Below are 25166 nucleotides of genomic sequence, written 5' to 3'. Positions count from 1 at the left end.
AGGGGCAAAGGGGGGGCGAGGGGCAGGAAACATAACCTCTACCTAATTTTAAAACTACCATATACTGTCCATACATTACCTCCAGGGTCTGATCACTTCGAGGGGAGTGTCCACCAATCCCCGCGTATGCGTACCCGTCACCACTACAATGGTGGTATGGCCTGTAACCACGCCCTCAAAGCGTGGGTACCGCCCGTACCACCATTGTAGTGGTGATGTAGGGGTATGCGTGGTACGGGCCGTACACACGCTCTGAGGTCGTGGGTACGGCGCGTACACCTACATCACCACTACAATGGTGGTACGGGCCGTACCCATGCCCTCAAAGCGTGGGTACGGCCTGTCCCACCATTGTAGTGGTGATGTAGGGGTACGCGTGGTACGGGCCGTACACACACTCTGAGGGCGTGGGTACGGTGCGTACACCTACATCACCACTACAATGGTGGTACGGGCCGTACCCATGCTCTGAGGGAGTGGGTACGGCCCGTACCACCATTGTAGTGGTGATGTAGGGGTACGAGTGGTACGGGCCGGACACACGCTCTGAGGGCGTGGGTATGGCACGTACACCTACATCACCACTACAATGGTGGTACAGGCCGTACCCACGCTCTGAGGGCGTGGGTACGGCCCGTACCACCATTGTAGTGGTGATGTAGGGGTATGCATGGTACGGGATGCACACACGCTCTGAGGGTGTGGGTACGGCCCGTACCACCATTGTAGTGGTGATGTAGGGGTACGCGTGGTACGGGCCGTACACACGCTCTGAGGGCGTGGGTATGGCATGTACACCTACATCACCACTACAATGGGGGTACGGGCCGTACCCACCATCTGAGGGCGTGGGTACGGCCCGTACCACCATTGTAGTGGTGATGTAGGGGTATGCGTGGTACGGGCCATACACACGCTCTGAGGGCGTGGGTACAGCACGTACACCTACATCACCACTACAATGGTGGTACAGGCCGTACCCACGCCCTCAAAGCGTGGGTACAGCCCGTACCACCATTGCAGTGGTGATGTAGGGGTATGAGTGGTACGGGCCGTACACACGCTCTGAAGGCGTTGGTACGGCCCGTACCACCATTGTAGTGGTGATGTAGGGGTACGCGTGGTACGGGCCGTACACACGCCCTCAAAGCCTGGGTACGGCCCGTACCACCATTGTAGTGGTGATGTAGGGGTATGCGTGGTACGGGCCGTACACACGCTCTGAGTGTGTGGCTACGGCGCGTACATCTACATCACCACTACAATGGTGGTACGGGCCGTACCCACGCCCTCAAAGCGTGGGTACGGCCTGTACCACCATTGTATTGGTGATGTAGGGGTACGCGTGGTACAGGCCGTACACAAGCTCTGAGGGCGTGGGTACGGCGCGTACACCTACATCACCACTACAATGGTGGTATGGGCCGTACCCACGCCCTCAGAGTGCGGGTACGGACCGCATCACCCTTACCTCTAGGGCACCAGTACATTAGTGATACAAGGCGTACACAAGCGACGAATGTTGGCTTAGGGCCTGGTGCAGCAAATAACCAGTATATTGGGGTGAGTTCATGGCCAGGACAGCAGTGTACAGCACCAAGGGTGCGGGTGGGTGGCGTTCTACGGACCAGCAAGTACGATTCGTGCCTACGTCACTCCGCACGGATCATTTTTTACGACAGCCAAAAACTCCTAGGAAATTGAGGACGACGCGAAGAAGGAGCAGCGGTATGCGACGGACAGCCATGGACCCCATCCTACGTGTCATCCCGGCCCTCCTAGCCTACGACCTGGTGCACCGAAACCACTGTGCACGCCGCAGAAGCTCAGCACAACACTCAGGGGCAAAGGGGGGGCGAGGGGCAGGAAACATAACCTCTACCTAATTTTAAAAATACCATATACTGTCCATACATTACCTCCAGGGTCTGATCACTTCGAGGGGCGTGTCCACCAATCCCCGCGTATGCGTACCCGTCACCACTACAATGGTGGTATGGCCCGTAACCACGCCCTCAAAGCGTGGGTACCGCCCGTACCACCATTGTAGTGGTGATGTAGGGGTACGCGTGGTATGGGCCGTACACACGCTCTGAGGGCGTGGGTACGCGTGTACACCTACATCACCACTACAATGGTGGTACGGGCCGTACCCATGCCCTCAAAGCGTGGGTACGGCCCGTCCCACCATTGTAGTGGTGATGTAGGGGTACGCGTGGTACGGGCCGTACACACGCTCTGAGGGCGTGGGTATGGTGCGTACACCTACATCACCACTACAATGGTGGTACGGGCCGTACCCATGCTCTGAGGGCGTGGGTATGGCCCGTACCACCATTGTAGTGGTGATGTAGGGGTACGCGTGGTACAGGCTGTACCCACGCTCTGAGGGCGTGGGTACGGCGTGGGTACGGCCTGTACCACCATTGTAGTGGTGATGTAGGGGTACGTGGTACGGGACGCACACACGCTCTGAGGGTGTGGGTACGGCCCGTACCACCATTGTAGTGGTGATGTAGGGGTATGCGTGGTACGGGCTGTACACATGCTCTGAGGGCGTGGGTATGGCACGTACACCTACATCACCACTACAATGGGGGTACGGGCCGTACCCACCCTCTGAGGGCGTGGGTACAGCCCGTACCACCATTGTAGTGGTGATGTAGGGGTATACGTGGTATGGGCCGTACACACGCTCTGAGGGCGTGGGTACGGCGCGTACACCTACAACACCACTCCAATGGTGGTACAGGCCGTACCCACGCCCTCAAAGCGTGGGTACAGCCCGTACCACAATTGCAGTGGTCAAGTAGGGGTATGCGTGGTACGGGCCGTACACACGCTCTGAGGGCGTTGGTACGGCCCGTACCACCATTGTAGGGGTGATGTAGGGGTACGCGTGGTACGGGCCGTACACACGCCCTCAAAGCCTGGGTACGGCCCGTACCACCATTGTAGTGGTGATGTAGGGGTATGCGTGGTACGGGCCGTACACACGCTCTGAGTGTGTGGCTACGGCGCGTACATCTACATCACCACTACAATGGTGGTACGGGCCGTACCCATGCCCTCAAAGCGTGGGTACGGCCCATCCCACCATTGTAGTGGTGATGTAGGGGTACGCGTGGTACGGGCCGTACACACACTCTGAGGGCGTGGGTACGGTGCGTACACCTACATCACCACTACAATGGTGGTACGGGCCGTACCCATGCTCTGAGGGAGTGGGTACGGCCCGTACCACCATTGTAGTGGTGATGTAGGGGTACGAGTGGTACGGGCCGGACACACGCTCTGAGGGCGTGGGTATGGCACGTACACCTACATCACCACTACAATGGTGGTACAGGCCGTACCCACGCTCTGAGGGCGTGGGTACGGCCCGTACCACCATTGTAGTGGTGATGTAGGGGTATGCATGGTACGGGATGCACACACGCTCTGAGGGTGTGGGTACGGCCCGTACCACCATTGTAGTGGTGATGTAGGGGTACGCGTGGTACGGGCCGTACACACGCTCTGAGGGCGTGGGTATGGCATGTACACCTACATCACCACTACAATGGGGGTACGGGCCGTACCCACCATCTGAGGGCGTGGGTACGGCCCGTACCACCATTGTAGTGGTGATGTAGGGGTATGCGTGGTACGGGCCATACACACGCTCTGAGGGCGTGGGTACAGCACGTACACCTACATCACCACTACAATGGTGGTACAGGCCGTACCCACGCCCTCAAAGCGTGGGTACAGCCCGTACCACCATTGCAGTGGTGATGTAGGGGTATGAGTGGTACGGGCCGTACACACGCTCTGAAGGCGTTGGTACGGCCCGTACCACCATTGTAGTGGTGATGTAGGGGTACGCGTGGTACGGGCCGTACACACGCCCTCAAAGCCTGGGTACGGCCCGTACCACCATTGTAGTGGTGATGTAGGGGTATGCGTGGTACGGGCCGTACACACGCTCTGAGTGTGTGGCTACGGCGCGTACATCTACATCACCACTACAATGGTGATACGGGCCGTACCCACGCCCTCAAAGCGTGGGTACGGCCTGTACCACCATTGTATTGGTGATGTAGGGGTACGCGTGGTACAGGCCGTACACAAGCTCTGAGGGCGTGGGTACGGCGCGTACACCTACATCACCACTACAATGGTGGTATGGGCCGTACCCACGCCCTCAGAGTGCGGGTACGGACCGCATCACCCTTACCTCTAGGGCACCAGTACATTAGTGATACAAGGCGTACACAAGCGACGAATGTTGGCTTAGGGCCTGGTGCAGCAAATAACCAGTATATTGGGGTGAGTTCATGGCCAGGACAGCAGTGTACAGCACCAAGGGTGCGGGTGGGTGGCGTTCTACGGACCAGCAAGTACGATTCGTGCCTACGTCACTCCGCACGGATCATTTTTTACGACAGCCAAAAACTCCTAGGAAATTGAGGACGACGCGAAGAAGGAGCAGCGGTATGCGACGGACAGCCATGGACCCCATCCTACGTGTCATCCCGGCCCTCCTAGCCTACGACCTGGTGCACCGAAACCACTGTGCACGCCGCAGAAGCTCAGCACAACACCCAGGGGCAAAGGGGGGGCGAGGGGCAGGAAACATAACCTCTACCTAATTTTAAAAATACCATATACTGTCCATACATTACCTCCAGGGTCTGATCACTTCGAGGGGCGTGTCCACCAATCCCCGCGTATGCGTACCCGTCACCACTACAATGGTGGTATGGCCCGTAACCACGCCCTCAAAGCGTGGGTACCGCCCGTACCACCATTGTAGTGGTGATGTAGGGGTTCGCGTGGTATGGGCCGTACACACGCTCTGAGGGCGTGGGTACGCGTGTACACCTACATCACCACTACAATGGTGGTACGGGCCGTACCCATGCCCTCAAAGCGTGGGTACGGCCCGTCCCACCATTGTAGTGGTGATGTAGGGGTACGCGTGGTACGGGCCGTACACACGCTCTGAGGGCGTGGGTATGGTGCGTACACCTACATCACCACTACAATGGTGGTACGGGCCGTACCCATGCTCTGAGGGCGTGGGTATGGCCCGTACCACCATTGTAGTGGTGATGTAGGGGTACGCGTGGTACAGGCTGTACCCACGCTCTGAGGGCGTGGGTACGGCGTGGGTACGGCCTGTACCACCATTGTAGTGGTGATGTAGGGGTACGTGGTACGGGACGCACACACGCTCTGAGGGTGTGGGTACGGCCCGTACCACCATTGTAGTGGTGATGTAGGGGTATGCGTGGTACGGGCTGTACACATGCTCTGAGGGCGTGGGTATGGCACGGACACCTACATCACCACTACAATGGGGGTACGGGCCGTACCCACCCTCTGAGGGCGTGGGTACAGCCCGTACCACCATTGTAGTGGTGATGTAGGGGTATACGTGGTATGGGCCGTACACACGCTCTGAGGGCGTGGGTACGGCGCGTACACCTACAACACCACTCCAATGGTGGTACAGGCCGTACCCACGCCCTCAAAGCGTGGGTACAGCCCGTACCACAATTGCAGTGGTCAAGTAGGGGTATGCGTGGTACGGGCCGTACACACGCTCTGAGGGCGTTGGTACGGCCCGTACCACCATTGTAGGGGTGATGTAGGGGTACGCGTGGTACGGGCCGTACACACGCCCTCAAAGCCTGGGTACGGCCCGTACCACCATTGTAGTGGTGATGTAGGGGTATGCGTGGTACGGGCCGTACACACGCTCTGAGTGTGTGGCTACGGCGCGTACATCTACATCACCACTACAATGGTGGTACGGGCCGTACCCACGCCCTCAAAGCGTGGGTACGGCCTGTACCACCATTGTATTGGTGATGTAGGGGTACGCGTGGTACAGGCCGTACACAAGCTCTGAGGGCGTGGGTACGGCGCGTACACCTACATCACCACTACAATGGTGGTATGGGCCGTACCCACGCCCTCAGAGTGCGGGTACGGACCGCATCACCCTTACCTCTAGGGCACCAGTACATTAGTGATACAAGGCGTACACAAGCGACGAATGTTGGCTTAGGGCCTGGTGCAGCAAATAACCAGTATATTGGGGTGAGTTCATGGCCAGGACAGCAGTGTACAGCACCAAGGGTGCGGGTGGGTGGCGTTCTACGGACCAGCAAGTACGATTCGTGCCTACGTCACTCCGCACGGATCATTTTTTACGACAGCCAAAAACTCCTAGGAAATTGAGGACGACGCGAAGAAGGAGCAGCGGTATGCGACGGACAGCCATGGACCCTATCCTACGTGTCATCCCGGCCCTCCTAGCCTACGACCTGGTGCACCGAAACCACTGTGCACGCCGCAGAAGCTCAGCACAACACCCAGGGGCAAAGGGGGGGCGAGGGGCAGGAAACATAACCTCTACCTAATTTTAAAAATACCATATACTGTCCATACATTACCTCCAGGGTCTGATCACTTCGAGGGGCGTGTCCACCAATCCCCGCGTATGCGTACCCGTCACCACTACAATGGTGGTATGGCCCGTAACCACGCCCTCAAAGCGTGGGTACCGCCCGTACCACCATTGTAGTGGTGATGTAGGGGTACGCGTGGTATGGGCCGTACACACGCTCTGAGGGCGTGGGTACGCGTGTACACCTACATCACCACTACAATGGTGGTACGGGCCGTACCCATGCCCTCAAAGCGTGGGTACGGCCCGTCCCACCATTGTAGTGGTGATGTAGGGGTACGCGTGGTACGGGCCGTACACACGCTCTGAGGGCGTGGGTATGGTGCGTACACCTACATCACCACTACAATGGTGGTACGGGCCGTACCCATGCTCTGAGGGCGTGGGTATGGCCCGTACCACCATTGTAGTGGTGATGTAGGGGTACGCGTGGTACAGGCTGTACCCACGCTCTGAGGGCGTGGGTACGGCGTGGGTACGGCCTGTACCACCATTGTAGTGGTGATGTAGGGGTACGTGGTACGGGACGCACACACGCTCTGAGGGTGTGGGTACGGCCCGTACCACCATTGTAGTGGTGATGTAGGGGTATGCGTGGTACGGGCTGTACACATGCTCTGAGGGCGTGGGTATGGCACGTACACCTACATCACCACTACAATGGGGGTACGGGCCGTACCCACCCTCTGAGGGCGTGGGTACAGCCCGTACCACCATTGTAGTGGTGATGTAGGGGTATACGTGGTATGGGCCGTACACACGCTCTGAGGGCGTGGGTACGGCGCGTACACCTACAACACCACTCCAATGGTGGTACAGGCCGTACCCACGCCCTCAAAGCGTGGGTACAGCCCGTACCACAATTGCAGTGGTCAAGTAGGGGTATGCGTGGTACGGGCCGTACACACGCTCTGAGGGCGTTGGTACGGCCCGTACCTCCATTGTAGGGGTGATGTAGGGGTACGCGTGGTACGGGCCGTACACACGCCCTCAAAGCCTGGGTACGGCCCGTACCACCATTGTAGTGGTGATGTAGGGGTATGCGTGGTACGGGCCGTACACACGCTCTGAGTGTGTGGCTACGGCGCGTACATCTACATCACCACTACAATGGTGGTACGGGCCGTACCCACGCCCTCAAAGCGTGGGTATGGCCTGTACCACCATTGTATTGGTGATGTAGGGGTACGCGTGGTACAGGCCGTACACAAGCTCTGAGGGCGTGGGTACGGCGCGTACACCTACATCACCACTACAATGGTGGTATGGGCCGTACCCACGCCCTCAGAGTGCGGGTATGGACCGCATCACCCTTACCTCTAGGGCACCAGTACATTAGTGATACAAGGCGTACACAAGCGACGAATGTTGGCTTAGGGCCTGGTGCAGCAAATAACCAGTATATTGGGGTGAGTTCATGGCCAGGACAGCAGTGTACAGCACCAAGGGTGCGGGTGGGTGGCGTTCTACGGACCAGCAAGTACGATTCGTGCCTACGTCACTCCGCACGGATCATTTTTTACGACAGCCAAAAACTCCTAGGAAATTGAGGACGACGCGAAGAAGGAGCAGCGGTATGCGACGGACAGCCATGGACCCCATCCTACGTGTCATCCCGGCCCTCCTAGCCTACGACCTGGTGCACCGAAACCACTGTGCACGCCGCAGAAGCTCAGCACAACACCCAGGGGCAAAGGGGGGGCGAGGGGCAGGAAACATAACCTCTACCTAATTTTAAAAATACCATATACTGTCCATACATTACCTCCAGGGTCTGATCACTTCGAGGGGCGTGTCCACCAATCCCCGCGTATGCGTACCCGTCACCACTACAATGGTGGTATGGCCCGTAACCACGCCCTCAAAGCGTGGGTACCGCCCGTACCACCATTGTAGTGGTGATGTAGGGGTACGCGTGGTATGGGCCGTACACACGCTCTGAGGGCGTGGGTACGCGTGTACACCTACATCACCACTACAATGGTGGTACGGGCCGTACCCATGCCCTCAAAGCGTGGGTACGGCCCGTCCCACCATTGTAGTGGTGATGTAGGGGTACGCGTGGTACGGGCCGTACACACGCTCTGAGGGCGTGGGTATGGTGCGTACACCTACATCACCACTACAATGGTGGTACGGGCCGTACCCATGCTCTGAGGGCGTGGGTATGGCCCGTACCACCATTGTAGTGGTGATGTAGGGGTACGCGTGGTACAGGCTGTACCCACGCTCTGAGGGCGTGGGTACGGCGTGGGTACGGCCTGTACCACCATTGTAGTGGTGATGTAGGGGTACGTGGTACGGGACGCACACACGCTCTGAGGGTGTGGGTACGGCCCGTACCACCATTGTAGTGGTGATGTAGGGGTATGCGTGGTACGGGCTGTACACATGCTCTGAGGGCGTGGGTATGGCACGTACACCTACATCACCACTACAATGGGGGTACGGGCCGTACCCACCCTCTGAGGGCGTGGGTACAGCCCGTACCACCATTGTAGTGGTGATGTAGGGGTATACGTGGTATGGGCCGTACACACGCTCTGAGGGCGTGGGTACGGCGCGTACACCTACAACACCACTCCAATGGTGGTACAGGCCGTACCCACGCCCTCAAAGCGTGGGTACAGCCCGTACCACAATTGCAGTGGTCAAGTAGGGGTATGCGTGGTACGGGCCGTACACACGCTCTGAGGGCGTTGGTACGGCCCGTACCACCATTGTAGGGGTGATGTAGGGGTACGCGTGGTACGGGCCGTACACACGCCCTCAAAGCCTGGGTACGGCCCGTACCACCATTGTAGTGGTGATGTAGGGGTATGCGTGGTATGGGCCGTACACACGCTCTGAGTGTGTGGCTACAGCGCGTACATCTACATCACCACTACAATGGTGGTACGGGCCGTACCCACGCCCTCAAAGCGTGGGTACGGCCCGTACCACCATTGTAGTGGTGATTTAGGGGTACGCGTGGTACAGGCCGTACACAAGCTCTGAGGGCGTGGGTACGGCGCGTACACCTACATCACCACCACAATGGTGGTATGGGCCGTACCCACGCCCTCAGAGTGTGGGTACGAACCGCATCACCCTTACCTCTAGGGCACCAGTACATTAGTGATACAATGCGCACACACGCAATGAATGTTGGCTTAGGGCCTGGTGCAGCAAATAACCAGTATATTGGGGTGTGTTCATGGCCAGGACAGCAGTGTACAGCACCAAGGGTGCGGGTGGGTGGCGTTCTACGGACCAGCAAGTACGATTCGTGCCTACGTCACTCCGCACGGATCATTTTTTACGACAGCCAAAATCTCCTAGGAAATTGAGGACGACGCGAAGAAGGAGCAGCGGTATGCAACGGACAGCCATGGACCCCATCCTACGTGTCATCCCGGCCCTCCTAGCCTACGACCTGGTGCACCGAAACCACTGTGCACGCCGCAGAAGCTCAGCACAACACCCAGGGGCAAAGGGGGGGCGAGGGGCAGGAAACATAACATCTACCTAATTTTAAAAATACCAAATACTGTCCATACATTACCTCCAGGGTCTGGTCACTTCGAGGGGCGTGTCCACCAATCCCCGCATACGCGTACCCGTCACCACTACAATGGTGGTACGGCCCGTACCCACGCTCTGAGAGCGTGGGCACGGCCCGTACCCCAATTGTAGTGGTGATGTAGGGGTGCGCATGATACGGGCCGTACACACGCTCTGAGGGCATGGGTACGGCGCGTACACCTACATCACCACTACAATGGTGGTACGGGCCGTACCCACGCCCTCAAAGCGTGGGTACGGCCCATACCACCATTGTAGTGGTGATGTAGGGGTACGCGTGGTACGGGCCGTACACACGCTCTGAGGGCGTGGGTACAGTGCGTACACCTACATCACCACTACAATGGTGGTACCGGCCGTACCCATGCTCTGAGGGCGTGGGTACGGCCCGTACCACCATTGTAGTGGTGATGTAGGGGTACGCGTGGTACGGCCCGGACACACGCTCTGAGGGCGTTGGTATGGCACGTACACCTACATCACCACTACAATGGTGGTATGGGCTGTACCCACGCTCTGAGGGTGTGGGTACGGCCCGTACCACCATTGTAGTGGTGATGTAGGGGTGCGTGTGGTACGGGCTGTACACATGCTCTGAGGGTGTGGGTATGGCCCGTACCACCATTGTAGTAGTGATGTAGGGGTACGCGTGGTACGGGCCGTACACACGCTCTGAGGGCGTGGGTACGGCGCGTACACCTACATCACCACTACAATGGTGGTAATGGCCGTACCCACACTCTGAGGGCGTGGGTACGGCCCGTACCACCATTGTAGTGGTGATGTAGGGGTACGCGTGGTACTGGCCGTACACACGCTCTGAGGGCCTGGGTACGGCGCGTACACCTACATCACCACTACAATGGTGGTACGGGCCGTACCCACGCCCTCAAAGCGTGGGTACGGCCCGTACCACGATTGTAGTGGTGATGTAGGGGTACGCGTGGTACGGGCCGTACACACGCTCTGAGGGCATGGGTACGGCCCGTACCACCATTGTAGTGGTGATGTACGCGTGGTACTAGCCGTACACATGCTCTAAGGGCCTGGGTACGGCGCGTACACCTACATTACCACTACAATGGTGGTACTGGCCGTACCCATGCCCTCAAATCATGGGTACGGCCCGTACCACCATTGTAGTGGTGATGTAGGGGTACGCGTGGTATGGGCCGTACACACGCTCTGAGAGTGTGGCTACGGCGCGTACACCTACATCACCACTACAATGGTGGTACGGGCCGTACCCATGCCCTCAAAGCGTGGGTACGGCCCGTACCACCATTGTAGTGGTGATGTAGGGGTACGCGTGGTACAGGCCGTACACACGCTCTGAGGGCGTGGGTACGGCGCGTACACCTACATCACCACTACAATGGTGGTACGGGCCGTACCCACGCCCTCAGAGCGCGGGTACGGACCGCATCACCCTTACCTCTGGGGCACCAGTACATTAGTGATACAAGGCGTACTCACGCCACGAATGTTGGCTTAGGGCCTGGTGCAGCAAATAACCAGTATATTCGGGTGTGTTCATGGCCAGGACAGCAGTGTACAGCACCAAGGGTGCGGGTGGGTGGGTGGATATCTGCCTAGGAGTCCCAGTAGTGAACAGAGACATGTGAGGAGTGGGTGCATATCACTCCCAGCAGTGGACAGAGACATGTGAGGGGTGGGTGCCTATCACTCCCAGCAGTGGACACAGACATGTGAGGGGTGGGTGCCTATCACTCCCAGCAGTGGACAGAGACATGTGAGGGGTGGGTGCCTATCACTCCCAGCAGTGGACAGAGACATGTGAGGGGTGGGTGCCTATCACTCCCAGCAGTGGTCAGAGACATGTGAGGGGTGTGTGCCTATTACTCCCAGCAGTGGACAGAGACATGTTTGGGGTGGGTGCAGAGGAATACCAGCAGTGGACAGAGACATGTGAGGGGTGGGTGCAGAGGAATACCAGCAGTGGACAGAGACATGTGAGGGGTGGGTGCAGAGGAATACCAGCCGTGGACAGAGACATGGGGGGGTGTACATCATGATCAGATGACCACAACTCCATGGGTGTATGTACGCATCCCTAATGTTCGACTATGTTGATAGTGCCATAACAACACATCACTGAGAGCAGTGTCCCACTCCCATGAGGATGGATGTCTTTCCCCCACTGCATGACACAACACATGTGGGTGTAAGGACAAATGACACATGCATACCCACCCCTGGCGGATGCAGCACAATACACACACAGCGATCATGCCACAAGACTGTATACTCATGTCATGCCCACTAAACTAAGAGAGCCAAAGGGAACACATACTGTCACGCACATCCCAGGACTGATAGGAATGTTGAGGTGCTGGGACAGCCACTAAGATGTTGCCTCTCAGGTGCCCAAATACCCTGCCGAACAAGTACCAATTGTGTGCTAGGCTGGGATAACACACATGCATAGTGCGGAAAATGGTGAATGTCGCCATTAAGGCATTACAACATACTCAATACACAAGTACATTGACTAGCAAGGATGGCACAGACGATGCAGCCGAAGACATTACTGAGCAGGCATGGCCATAGTTGAAGGGATCCGTCACCAACAAAGGAAATGTAGACACAGGTCAGCACAACAAATGTGCAACTCCCTGCATGGAAGATGTCAGGTGCCACAGAGGAAGGAACACTCCTTGGGACAATGTCTCCAAACACAAATAGCACACACGACCAAAGATACTTTGCAGAGACCTTGTGATGGCACGCAGATACCATGGTCCACCCCATGAGCATCAAACTACAACATTTTCCTGAAACATAACACATTACCACAACCCCAACTCCTGGACCATCAGCACCCACATCAATACCTGAAATGCAATAGTATTCAAAGTGAAAAGAAAATGCTTTATTCAGCATTAAATTAAAATTTATAAAAGGACACTATTTACAAAGGCACATGGCCAGTCCAGATCAGAAGTCCTTGGGGGGGACACATGGCCATGCGTCTCCCCTAGCTTGCCTGCACATTAGAACCCTCAGGTTCGTCGACTGGGGGGGGCATCATGTGGGGAAGGACCAGGCGCCGCAGGGACAGGAGGTGTAAGGGTAGGTGTGGTGGGTGCAGGGACGGCCGCCTCCACCACAGGGGGTGGGGCAGCGCCAAAGGTAGAGGTCAGCTCGCCGCTGCGCACTGCTGCCAGGTCGTCCAGCGTATCCCCTGCACCCGAAGAAAACACAGGCTCAAAGGAGGGGGGGTCAGAGTGATGGGGTGCAGCGCTACTGGGGGAGGGGGTGGACAGGGGGGGGGACTCAACTCCCCTACCCGTGGAGTGCTGTTCCCGTTTGCGGGCTGGAGAGCCAGAGGGGCTGAGGCCCAGCACAGCCAAGTAGGCCTCCTTGTCAGATTGTGTGGTAGGGGAGCCGAGGGGAGTGCCATTGGAGGGACTGGGTAGTGCGGCATGTGGACTCGGACTGTGGCTGCGTGTATGCCTGTGTGCCCCAGACCCAGTGGGTGTGCCTTCATCCCCCTGAGTGTGCGTGCCAGGAGGAGTGCGCTTGCCCTTACGTGTTGGTATGCTGCCTGTGTCTGGTGGGGTGCGTGCTTGGGAATGTCTGTGTGTGCTTGGGACAGGCATGGGAGTGGGAAGTGTGGATGGTGCAGGGGTAGGGGGGGGACGAAGCACTGCAGGAGACTCACTGCTGCCGTCAGTGAAGAGTCCATGGACCTCAGCAACATCCGTTGGCCAGACATCACTGATGACATGCTCTCCATGTACGACACCATCTGTGTCATCATTCTGGTGTGGCCATGGAGGACATTCTGCATCGATGTCTGGCCAACCTGCAACTGCCGCATAATGTCCACAGACTCTGCAGTGAGGGCAGCAGGGGGGACAGGGGCAGGGGGTGCGGTGCCTGGCACGAAGGAGACACGGTGTTGCCTAGCACGGACAGAAGGGACCGGAGCAACTGAGAGGGCAGTGATGGGAATGGAGGGGGCGGTGACAGATGTAGTGCTGCTGCCAGGTGTTGTAGCAGCCTCCGCCCCCTCGAGGAGTTGAGCCTCGGACCCGTCAGCATCGTAGTCAGTGTTGCCACTAGACAGGTCCTCCGCCTGACTCCCCTCGCCCTCCGTGCCACTTGCTCCCGCAGACTTGCCAGCAGTGGTGGCAGCGGTGCTGGATCCCTCCTCCACGTCCATGCAGGTGTCTCCCTCGGTGTCCTCCGATGATGTTGTGGGCAAAGTGAAGATACAGAAAATAATCAGTCACCTGTATACATCTGACACATGAGTCCCAAAAAAAATGTCACAGTGCATATCAGGAAATGCATCATGAGTAACATCTAGAATAGTCCGCACATATGTAACCCTGCACTCCCCAGTTGGTTGACCCACCATGCCACTTGGAAACAATGGAGATTATGACACAACAGCAAATAACTTTATATCGAATTATACTGAGAAGCTAGTGTCTGGGAACAGTTGAGCACAGCAAGACTATGAAGGCATGCCACCTCTTGTTCACTGTGAACGAAACAGTATTGGTCCACCCAAGGCCAAATAACAGACCTCAATGCTGAAGGTGTCCCCACACTCTGAGACCTGTGAGTACTTTGGAAACCCAAACGAAAAACATTGCGATCCCTTGGGACTCACAACACTTTACACAATGTACATGTTTAGAATGTGTGAATGTGCCACTTTGTGAACAGAACACACATCTGTCTGTATAACAGAAGTCACACAATGAGGTGCACACAAAACTACATTTACACAGTCATTGTATGAGCTGCCAGCCGAATTCAAATCAGCCACTGTAAAGAAGAAATGGGGTATCAGTAAGTACATAGACATGGCACCACGGTGGTCTGGATGACTTGACACTAGTAATTTGGTATCAGCAACAACCAAGGACTTACCCAAATGCAAACACACTGTGTGAACATGGATATGTATAATCAGAAAACAAGTGGTAATCGAACTGTGCCTTTCTTTAAAATGTGCCAGCGTGTACACGGAAAGTGTAAAGGTACTTTCTTTTGCACTTCCCTGGGAGACATCTGTCATGCAGGCACATTATTGTCCTTCACAACAAACTAGCAAAGTGAAGCATATGAAAAATTGAGACATGTTGACAAGTGTAGTGAGTGCCAAGGTACAATACTTCTAAGACTAACAACTTGAATCATGCCACCTGTCACATGGCCATCCGTACCATGATGACACAGTTGGCAACACATCTGACCCACTGCCTGTCATGTGGAGTGGCACATATGTCCAAACACAGAACAATGCATTAGCTAATGGGCCTGCAATTGTGTCGGGATAAGGAGCACCTGTACTGAGGAGACACCCTCATGGCAAGCAAGAATGTCCACACAGATGTCAGCACACACAGACCAAACTACGTAGCATCTCGACCACAGACTGGTGGCAAAAATGGATGAGCATGAGCCATGTATTTTACATTTTGACACATGCTGCAAAGCACAAACATTCAACCCTGCACAACATGACTGGGTCACTGCATGTTGAGTGTCTGTCCAGACAATTATCACACACAGGTCAGACCTGGCAAGGAGACATAAGGTTTGGACATGTAGGCCTTGCCCGCAAAAACCCCCCATACCTGAGACAATGTTATTGAGACAGATCAAGAAGTTACACCTCTTAATCTGGGTTTACTAAAATGTGCATCAAGAATTTCTAAATGTACTCCACATCACCTCGTGAGGCTGCCCACACATATTTGTGACAAACAACCATCAACAGATAGTTGTACATAGACACACAGGCACTGCCCAGTGTGAGGATGCACAAGCAAAATGGGGTCAGCCTGTACAATGGGCACATGTAGCACACTTTAGATAAATACAAATGAGGCCAGGGAACAATGCCACAGAGGCCAACCTATGCTGAACACAGAGAGAATGGGCACAGTGTTGGATGACACACATGATTCCGAGGCAAGGGTGTCTTAGGGGACTGTAGTGGGCACACTGCTCCATGGTCCTGGAATTATCTGACTGTAACATGAGCTACCGTCCCGGCACTATGCATATCTCCCACTCATGCACATCATGTCTGAGGCCACAACATCGGTCATGCATGCTGCAAGTCTGTTCATTTGAAAACTCACACTCATATGTTGAGACTCAGCATCAGTGCCAACTAATATGGACCCCCAAATGACTGAACAGGACAGGCACAGGCAAGGTAACAACACATGTCTCAGACCCCCCCCCCCCACATGATGCAGAAAACAATGTGCACTTGGATTAACTGGCAGCCTAGATGACCATGTGCAATAGTGATTACACACAGACCAGGGAACACATGTCAAGGAGGGCAAGGGAGGAAGAACAGCACCATTTGACTTTGGGGAACAGGATATGCATTGCACAAATTAACCCTCGCAGTGTATCCAGGCGACTGAGCACTTCCAAAATCTGGTGACACACAACAAACACACATGTACCTACCCCCTTCCTGCTGCTGCAACTCCTGTAACCGCCTATCCAATTCAGGGAAGACCACTGCCAGGACACGCTTCATCTGGTGGGTCAGGCATCGGCGCCCGCCATGCTTGCGTGGAGGTGAGTCCTTCAGCTGGCACCGGGCGATCCTCCTGGTCCAGCACCGGATGTCCTGCCAGCGTTTCCTCACTTGGGCTAGGCGCCGACTGCGACCCTCCACCGATCTCACGGCCCCGACGGCCCGCTTCCAGATCTCCCCCTTGGTGTAGGCAGTTACCTGTGAGGATGACAAAGTGAGACAACATCACTACACCTGCTCCATGTCACAGAGACACACATTTGAACATCTTTGATATGTTGAACAGGGCATAGTATGCTGGCAGCAAATAGTACCTTTGTCATAGGGACATTAGCCTCTGTGGAAGCCCCAATGAACTACATGGCATTGAAAGTACACAGGTGGCATGAGGGGTGCAACACACTCCCTGATCATGGCACACACTGTGCATCACATGCAACACCAGGCTGATGGACAGCACCTCCAAGCAGTCACATGCCCCAGGCCACTGACGCAACCTCAGCAGAGTACACAGACACACACAGGCACAGATCAATCACCTGCCATTGGCAACAGCGGATACAAACCTCACTCTGCAGATGTGCCACTTGCCTGTGGGGTGTCACAGGTGTGATGATAGCTCAGCAAGTCAGACACTCCGCACGGCTTACTTCTCACATCAGATGGGTAGAGCTGTTGCCTCCTCCATGCAGCTGTGGTGCAACACTTCACATAGACACTCACCCACATGACAAGGAACATTCACACACATCAATTTCCAGGGGGCATACACATCATTTGGACACTCACCACTCTCACCACAGCTCCACTCAACTCACACACATCTGTGGGTACAGTCACCTGTCACACCGGGGGGCCACTGAATCACCTCTGGACTATAGAACAAATATGGCCCAAAGGATTGGGCAGGCTGAATGTGCCATACACTATGCAGTGAATGTCACAGTAAGCACAATGCAAGTGAGGAGTGCACACAGGAACTACATCATGCTCTGCATGGGAGACATAAGCTATCCCATCCCCCCCGGGACCCACTCTAAACAACATTGCATGTCTGTCACACCTGGACACAATGCCAGAAGTGACAGTCACAAAAAAGGTGCACAGTCAAAGGTAGTGGAGTCAGCACTCACCTGCTCCCCTGGTCTCCCATACAGGCTGGTGTACTGTGGAAGGATGACATCCAGCAATGCCTCATTCTCCTCCTGGGTGAATGGCTGGGCCCTCTCCACAGACCTTGATATGGTGCCAGAGTAAGCACAGGCAGCAGCAGTGGTGTTGAGTGAAAGGTAGTACAGGCAAGTGCCCTCTCATGGGTTCTGGCTGACTTATATCTGCCTTGCTGGGCTGTTTCATTTACAGGAGTACAGAGTGATTGGTCAGTCTCATTTGCATCCTACATTTCCTCCAATCCCTTTAAACATCCACCAGTTAGTGCCTTTGCATGGTTAAAAATTATTTGAGCATAATGTGAAGTCAACAACCACTTTGCAACATTGTATTAGGTTGCCAACTGCCTTTTACTGGCCACCTGATGGAAAAATCTGAACTTGAAAATCGGTATCCATGACAACCAGCATGCATTTAGGCCCTAATACTTGTCCCTCATGTGTCCCTATGTAATTTAGCAATCCACACACAGGTATGGTGCGTTTCACATGTACCCCTACGGCACCAGTTGCACAGTGCGTTTGACACGTACGTGTACGTGTACGACCAGTGTGTACACATGCGTGTACGACCAGTGGGTATACGTACGTGTACTATGGCAGTGTACACATTGTTTGTACACGTACGTGTACACACTGGTCTTACACGTACGTGTACACACTGGTAGTACACGTACATGTACACACTGGTCATACACGTACATGTACGTGTCAAACGCACTGTGCAACTACAGTCCGTACACACACCCGTACTCCGGCGGGAACACCAATGTAATGATACGGACCGTTCACACACCCTCAGAGCGTGTGTACGGGGCGTTTCACAGCTTACACTGGTGATAGGAGGCGCACACAAAAGGAATGGAGGTGTCAGACTCGTGCACGGCTGTACATCAAGTCATTGTCATTGCAGTCCTTCATGTGCAGGGCCTAGGTGTGTCAGGCAGTGATATGGCACATGTCTCCTCATGTTTTAGCACAATAGATGTGTGATGACCTGTGTACACATGTCATGTGTGATGGGGCAGTATGTGGCACACTTCCCCTTCCCACTTTGCACATGTGTGCATGTAGTACAAACATGTCAAGCACTGCATCACTGGTATAGCACAGTCACCAACACCCGCAACTGTCCCCTGATGCCAGGGACAGGGACACTAACACCTGATATCTAAGTACCAGCGTGCCCCAATGTGACTATGTCCTGTGTGTCATGTGTTCCCATGAGCTTGCTGTTGGTGTTCCGTCAACTGCATCTGCTGTTGCTGCATCCAACATGTGTCTGTGTGTAGATGGGCATGGCACACATATACGCACACCATGCCACATGTGGATTCACATGTTATGTGTGTCTGGATGCTTCGAAGATGATTTTCTGACATGAGGACATATCTGCGCCGTATCCATGTCTGTATTTTTGTTTTTCACGTGTACCCCTTCATCGCTATGTGTGTGATCTGTACATTTTCAATGACATGTGACCTGTGCGTCTAGCTTGCCACCAGCAGTCTGTATGAGATGACATCCTTCAAATGCAGATATGTGGATGTATGTCACTCCTGTGATGTCTCTGGCTGTTCACTTACACTGGCCCACAGCTAGTTTCGGGGCATGTCATGTAGAACTTGACTATCATCGGGTGTAGCTGGCTTGTCGTAGGAGTATCACCTGGCTGGCATACGTGTCCTGGATGTATTGCACAGACCAGACTACTATTTAGCAGAAGTGTAGTAGCAGTTGAGCATGTGCTCAGTTCATTGACATTGATGTTGTTATGTACTCACTCTTCGTTATTCCTTCCAATTTTCTGCAGGGCACTGCCTCTCCCCCGACCAATGCCAGACTTGGGTGCCATGAGGGAACGTGACTGCATAAGACGTTACCGCTTTTCGCAACAGTTGATTGAGAACTTGACCGCAAAGCTTGAACAAAACCTCCAACCGCGACACAGGTATCCTACTGCGCTGACCCCCAAGATGAAGGTGATGGCAGCCCTACATTTTTTTGCCACTGGTACGTTTCAATTCACCATAGCTGATGTGGGTGGCATGTCACAGACCATGTTCAGCCGTGTCCTGCATGATGTTTTAGAAGCCATGTTGGAGCACCTGGATGAATTCATCCATTTTTCAACTCGTGAGCAGTTGACAGGTGTCAAGGGTGAGTTTTATGCCCTGGGAGGGATGCCCCATGTAATCGGGTCTATTGATGGGACACATGTGGCTTTGGTACCACCACAGGCACAGGAGCTCACCTATCGCAACGGTAAACATTACCACTCTATAAATGCCCTTGTGGTGTGTCTTGCTAACATGCTGATTTCCCATGTCTGTGCACGTTTTCCAGGGTCAGCACACGATGCCTACATCATGAGGCGTAGCAGGGTGCCAGAAATGATGCTGCGGCTGCACAACGAACGAGCATGTCTTGTTGGTGGGTATACTCTGTTTGTCCTTTGTTTAGCGCTATTTTTGTATCTTACAGCATCTCCTGACCCACTTCTTTACATGATGTTTCCATGTAGGGGACTCTGGCTATCCCAACATGCCATGACTGATGACGCCTCTCCGCAACCCCAGAACAGCTGCAGATCACCGTTACAACAACGCACATGGGCAGACCAGGCGAGTGATCGAAAGAACGTTTGGCCTCCTGAAGAGCAGATTACGGTGCCTTCACAAGACAGGCGGGTCCCTCCCATATGCACCAGTGAAGGCCTGCAAGATCTTCCTCGTTTGCTGCATGCTGCACAACATGGCAGTGGAGAAGGCTGTGCCACTCATCCTGGATCCTGATGAGCAGGAACATCCACCCGTGGAGGATGAAGGGCTTGGTCACGAGGCAAGTGAGGATGAGGAGGAGGAGGACGACGACATCCGGAGTCAGCTCATACGCAACTTCTTCTCATAATGGTGAGTCCATGGGTCTGAGTGTGCACGCCTGGAGCCTTGTGTGGCATGTGTTGCAATGTGTGTGTCCAGCTGACTGTATGCTAAGTGACTCTGAGGTGTGTTCAGATGTGTCACTCGAGTGATGATGTCCTTTCACACATTTTAGCTTAGACACTCAATTGTAATATAGCATGGTGACACACTTATTCCTGTAGAGTAAATGACCCTGCATGCGGATGACAATCTTTTCCCTGACTTCTTGTGTGTCTGTCATCCCCAGGTAGTTTCGCATTCTGTCTGCTCGTGTCATCGTTGGCCTCCCGCTATTCCTCATGAGTATTGCAACGTGTGCTGAATTAGCGTCCCATGCACGGACATGGTGAAAAGTCTTTTTGGTTAAAGATTGCTGCACGGCATTTTGGTGTTGGTAGGTGTTTGGAATGTGTGGGCACTGCTCCTGTGCATGTTGTGTTACTATACATACATGTCGACTCACCATGGGGCACATGACATGTTGCATGACTCCCATGTATTGATAGTCACCCTTCGTAACAGTCATCTGTAATGGGACTGTGGATTCTGATGAAGGCATCAATGTGTGTACAACTTCCCTCTGAAACATACGGGATGCTACGGGTGGACATAGTTTGGGACATCCCCATGAGAGGATCAATGGGGAATTGCAGCCCCTCCGTGTGCAGCAGGGGGTGTTTGGCTCACCCCCTTCACTTGTGTGCCAGTTCAATGGATTTACAGCATCTGTGTTGTGAAGGGGGTGTCCAGTGTAGGTCCCACATGTTCAGCCAAATTACCTGTGAGTCTGTTCATATTGATGCATTTTCCTAGGTGTGAAACTGAGTAATAAAGGTGTTCCTCACCCTCCAAGGTGCCTCATCTCTATCAATGCAGGTCTCTTGACACTTTGCATGCGGCATCTCTGGCATAGTTGTCAAAGATTACGCATATGAGCCTATGTGTAGTTTAGCAACATGCATGCAGTTCTTCAGGGATTAGAATCTCTATTGTGCATGATGTCCATGGTTGTGTATGTATTTGGGCATGTTGGTGACCACAACGGGCCATCAACACCTGCTGAGGGTGTGTATCCTGTGCACAGCTCGTCCTTCAGTTTCATGACTTGGTGTCAGTCATCTTTGGTGATTGTGCATCCATTGTCTCTGGGTGTGCCATGGGAAACCGGACACTCCTTCCTTTACATACGCCTGTTGCAGTAGTCCTTTCTGACATCCTTGTCTTTGTGTGCAACTTGTGGCATAGTTTCCAGGACATGCCGCCTGCTGCTGCGGCCCCTGCAGCAAGGGCACACAAAGTTTACAGATTCGGCAACACACACACCTCAAAGATGCTCCTCCCTTCCTCCCTCCACCCATTCATTTGGCTGGCATCAGCTTGTCTGTGCCACTGTTGCGCCCACGCAGTGCCAAAGGCTGGACCGTCAGCACATGCAACGTGCACATTGCACGACCCTCATGTCCTTACATGACCCACATCACACTACAGTCTGATGTTGCAGTCACCCTCCAAGCATTGTCTATCCGAAAAGCTACCGCCTGCTCTCAGGCATACCCTAGGCGCACACACGACACCTTTGCATGATGAGTGTGCAACTCCAACTGCCTACACAGCGCTGCCCCGCCTTCCAGGCCCTGTCACACCAACCAGGTCATGTCCCTCCTACTCCCCACCGGCTCCGTACACCAGCAAGGCCATGGGAGTGGGACTCAAGCCTTCAGCATGTAGTATAGTGGCATCATCTGGCACATGGCCCAGGTATCATCTCTCAGCGTGTCAATCTTCAATGTGTCCAGGTCCCCCTCTCCAGCATCACATGCGCACAGCACCTCATCATCAGCTCGTATGCCATTGACAGCCAGGTGCTCCTCACCCTCACCAAAGACGCAGCCATTGCCAGTTCCAACATTCAAGAAGGCATGAGATCCATTGATGAATGGCTGAACATCAGCCACCTGAGGCTGGACTTGTACAGGACTGAGGTATTCATCTGAGGATTGTCCCCTTACAGGTGGGTCAACTGCTTGTGTCCCACCCGCAAGAGCCCTGCACATGCACCCAGTGCCCATGCACACAAGATGGTGTGCATCATGGATTCGTCACTCACATTTGCCATGCTAATCACCAGCATCTGTACCTCAGCGTGCAACACCCTCTGCATGATGCACATGATCCACAGATAGATCCACTCCAGGGAAAGACAGACCATCCCTCAGGCCCACGACACCAGCCGTGTCAACTACTGCCCCTCCCTCTACGGAGCAAGTACATCCTAACTCCCGGGAAACTTGTCCACATCCAGGCTGCATGTGCACACCTCAGCTTCAACATCCCGCGCCCCAGCCACATCAACGTCCACCAGAGATAGCTGCAATGGATCACTGTGTGCTGCAGGATGACCTTCAGACTCCTCACCCACACTCAGGAGGCAGGCCACAACCCCAGACCCCAAACCAACCTTGGCTGTCTGTCATCCGAGACCCCGTTGTGCCAACTCCCTGCATCCAACCTTGCCCTGGCCACCATTCTTCACATCCACCATACTCCAGCATGCAGGACATAGTTCTCCCACCTGGCAAGACATACCTGCTGCTCCCTCCCCGGCAACATCCACATGAGCCATGACCTCTACGCCTTCAGGATACTCTTCCCAATTGGTCTGTCCGCACAGTAATGCATGCCCCCCCTCAGCAGCTTGAGGCCATCATGGGTGAGTATTGTGCTCCATGTCTGTATAGTATGATGCATTGTGACCCATGTGTGTCCTATCCCAGACTCAGATTCCAGGGTATGGATGGCTGGAGTTAGTTCAACACTCATGCATAGTTTGACATTTCCCCACACGTAGGTTGTGTACTCATGCAAAATGAATGCAACATGTAATTGTAGAAATTACGATTTATTCTCGGTGGGGGGCCTGTTTAGTGTGGACAAATAGGTGCTATACAGTGTGCATGGAATCCAAAGTTCACAGGGGGAGATGGGATCCTTGTCATTTGGAGTCATCAGAGTCCAGACCACAGTGTTGGTCATCATTGGTCAGACTGTGACCAGCAAGTCCATGTGGCAGAGAATGTCATTGGATGAGGTGCTGCTGTTGCGCCAGAGGGCCAGGTGCCAGGCCAGGTGACCTGGGAGATGTGGATGGTCCGCTGCCTCTCACGGTCTTTTCCGTGGACGACCCACCTTCCTTGCGGGACCCTCAGATGCAGGCCTTGATGATGCTTGGGATGCTCCATGGGACGAATACTCCTCCTCCTCCCTCCCTGTGGCTGGTGCTGGTCTTCGCCTAGTGGCACAGGGAGTGTTGCCCATGTTGTCGGTGATCTGACGAAGTGAACGGCTTATGTCCGTTTGCACCGCCAGGAGCTCAGCCAGTCTTGCCTCCATCCGTCCTTGGTGTTGTTGTTGACTGGCGTGTTGCTCGGCCTGCTGGTTCTTAATCTCGTTGAGGGTCCCCACTACCTGGCTGATGCCCCTGGTGTCACGCCGGTATGTCTCCAAGATGTGGCGTATGTGTGACATACCGGTTCCCTCAGCTGGCTGGTCAGGTTCGCGCCTCCGCCTGCCTCCACTCCCACCACCCCTGCCCACACGAGCCTGGCCTGCCGTTGTGGGCACATCGGGTCTACGGGACCCCTGAGGGATGGCATTTGCAGGGTTGTCTGCCTCCTCCTGGGTGGCCGGAGAACCTTGTCCCTCCAGGTCAGACTGGCTCAGTTGTTCTGTGCGGGCAGGGCTTTTGGGTGTCTCCTGGGATGTGGCAAGAATGGGGGTGGTGGTTGGCACAGATGTACCTGATGCTGGTGCTGCAGGGGCTTCGGCACCAGAGGGTCCAGGTTGGTTGGGGTCATCCACAGAGTGCTGAGAGTCGTCGCTGCCGGTGGGATCATCTTCCTGCCGAGCCTGGGCCTGTGATTGTTCCCCCCCAGTGTTGAGGGGAGATCCATGACTTTGCCCTGTGTGTGAGAGAGAGACAATGTTAATGCTGTTTCATGCGACATCCATGTTTCATACATGTTCTGGTTGCCACAGTTCCTCCAGGTAGTTGTATGTGCCTAGCATTCACATCAATGTTCACTTGTGGATGGGTATGTTGCAGGGGACTGATTGAAATGTTATCCAGGGTCTTTGACATGTCGCATTTGGCCTTGGATGCTTTTTTGGCTGTGGCTTGATCTTGTTGTGTCACATGTCCATTGTGAGAGTGTGTGACTCCATTGGCTGCCCCGGGGGTGTGTGCTTGTGTAAGGGGTGAGTGATCATCCCTCAGCCCGACGCTGTTCAACATCCACATGGCCCCTCTCACACAAGTTGCCCGCCACCACAACCTCCAAAACATCTCCTACGCCGATGACACCCAGCTCATCCTCTCCCTCACCAAGGACCCTCACACCGCCAAGACAAACATCCACGAGGGTCTGAGGGCCAACGCCGACTGGATGCAGAGCGGCCATCTGAAACTGAACTCGGACAAGACGGAGGTCCTCATCCTGGGACCCACA

The sequence above is a fragment of the Triturus cristatus genome, chromosome 2_1 (assembly GCF_964204655.1).
Source record: "Triturus cristatus chromosome 2_1, aTriCri1.1, whole genome shotgun sequence".
Lineage (NCBI taxonomy): Eukaryota > Metazoa > Chordata > Amphibia > Caudata > Salamandridae > Triturus > Triturus cristatus.
The sequence above is the reverse complement of the archived record's forward strand: the minus strand, read 5'-3'. Positions refer to the sequence as shown.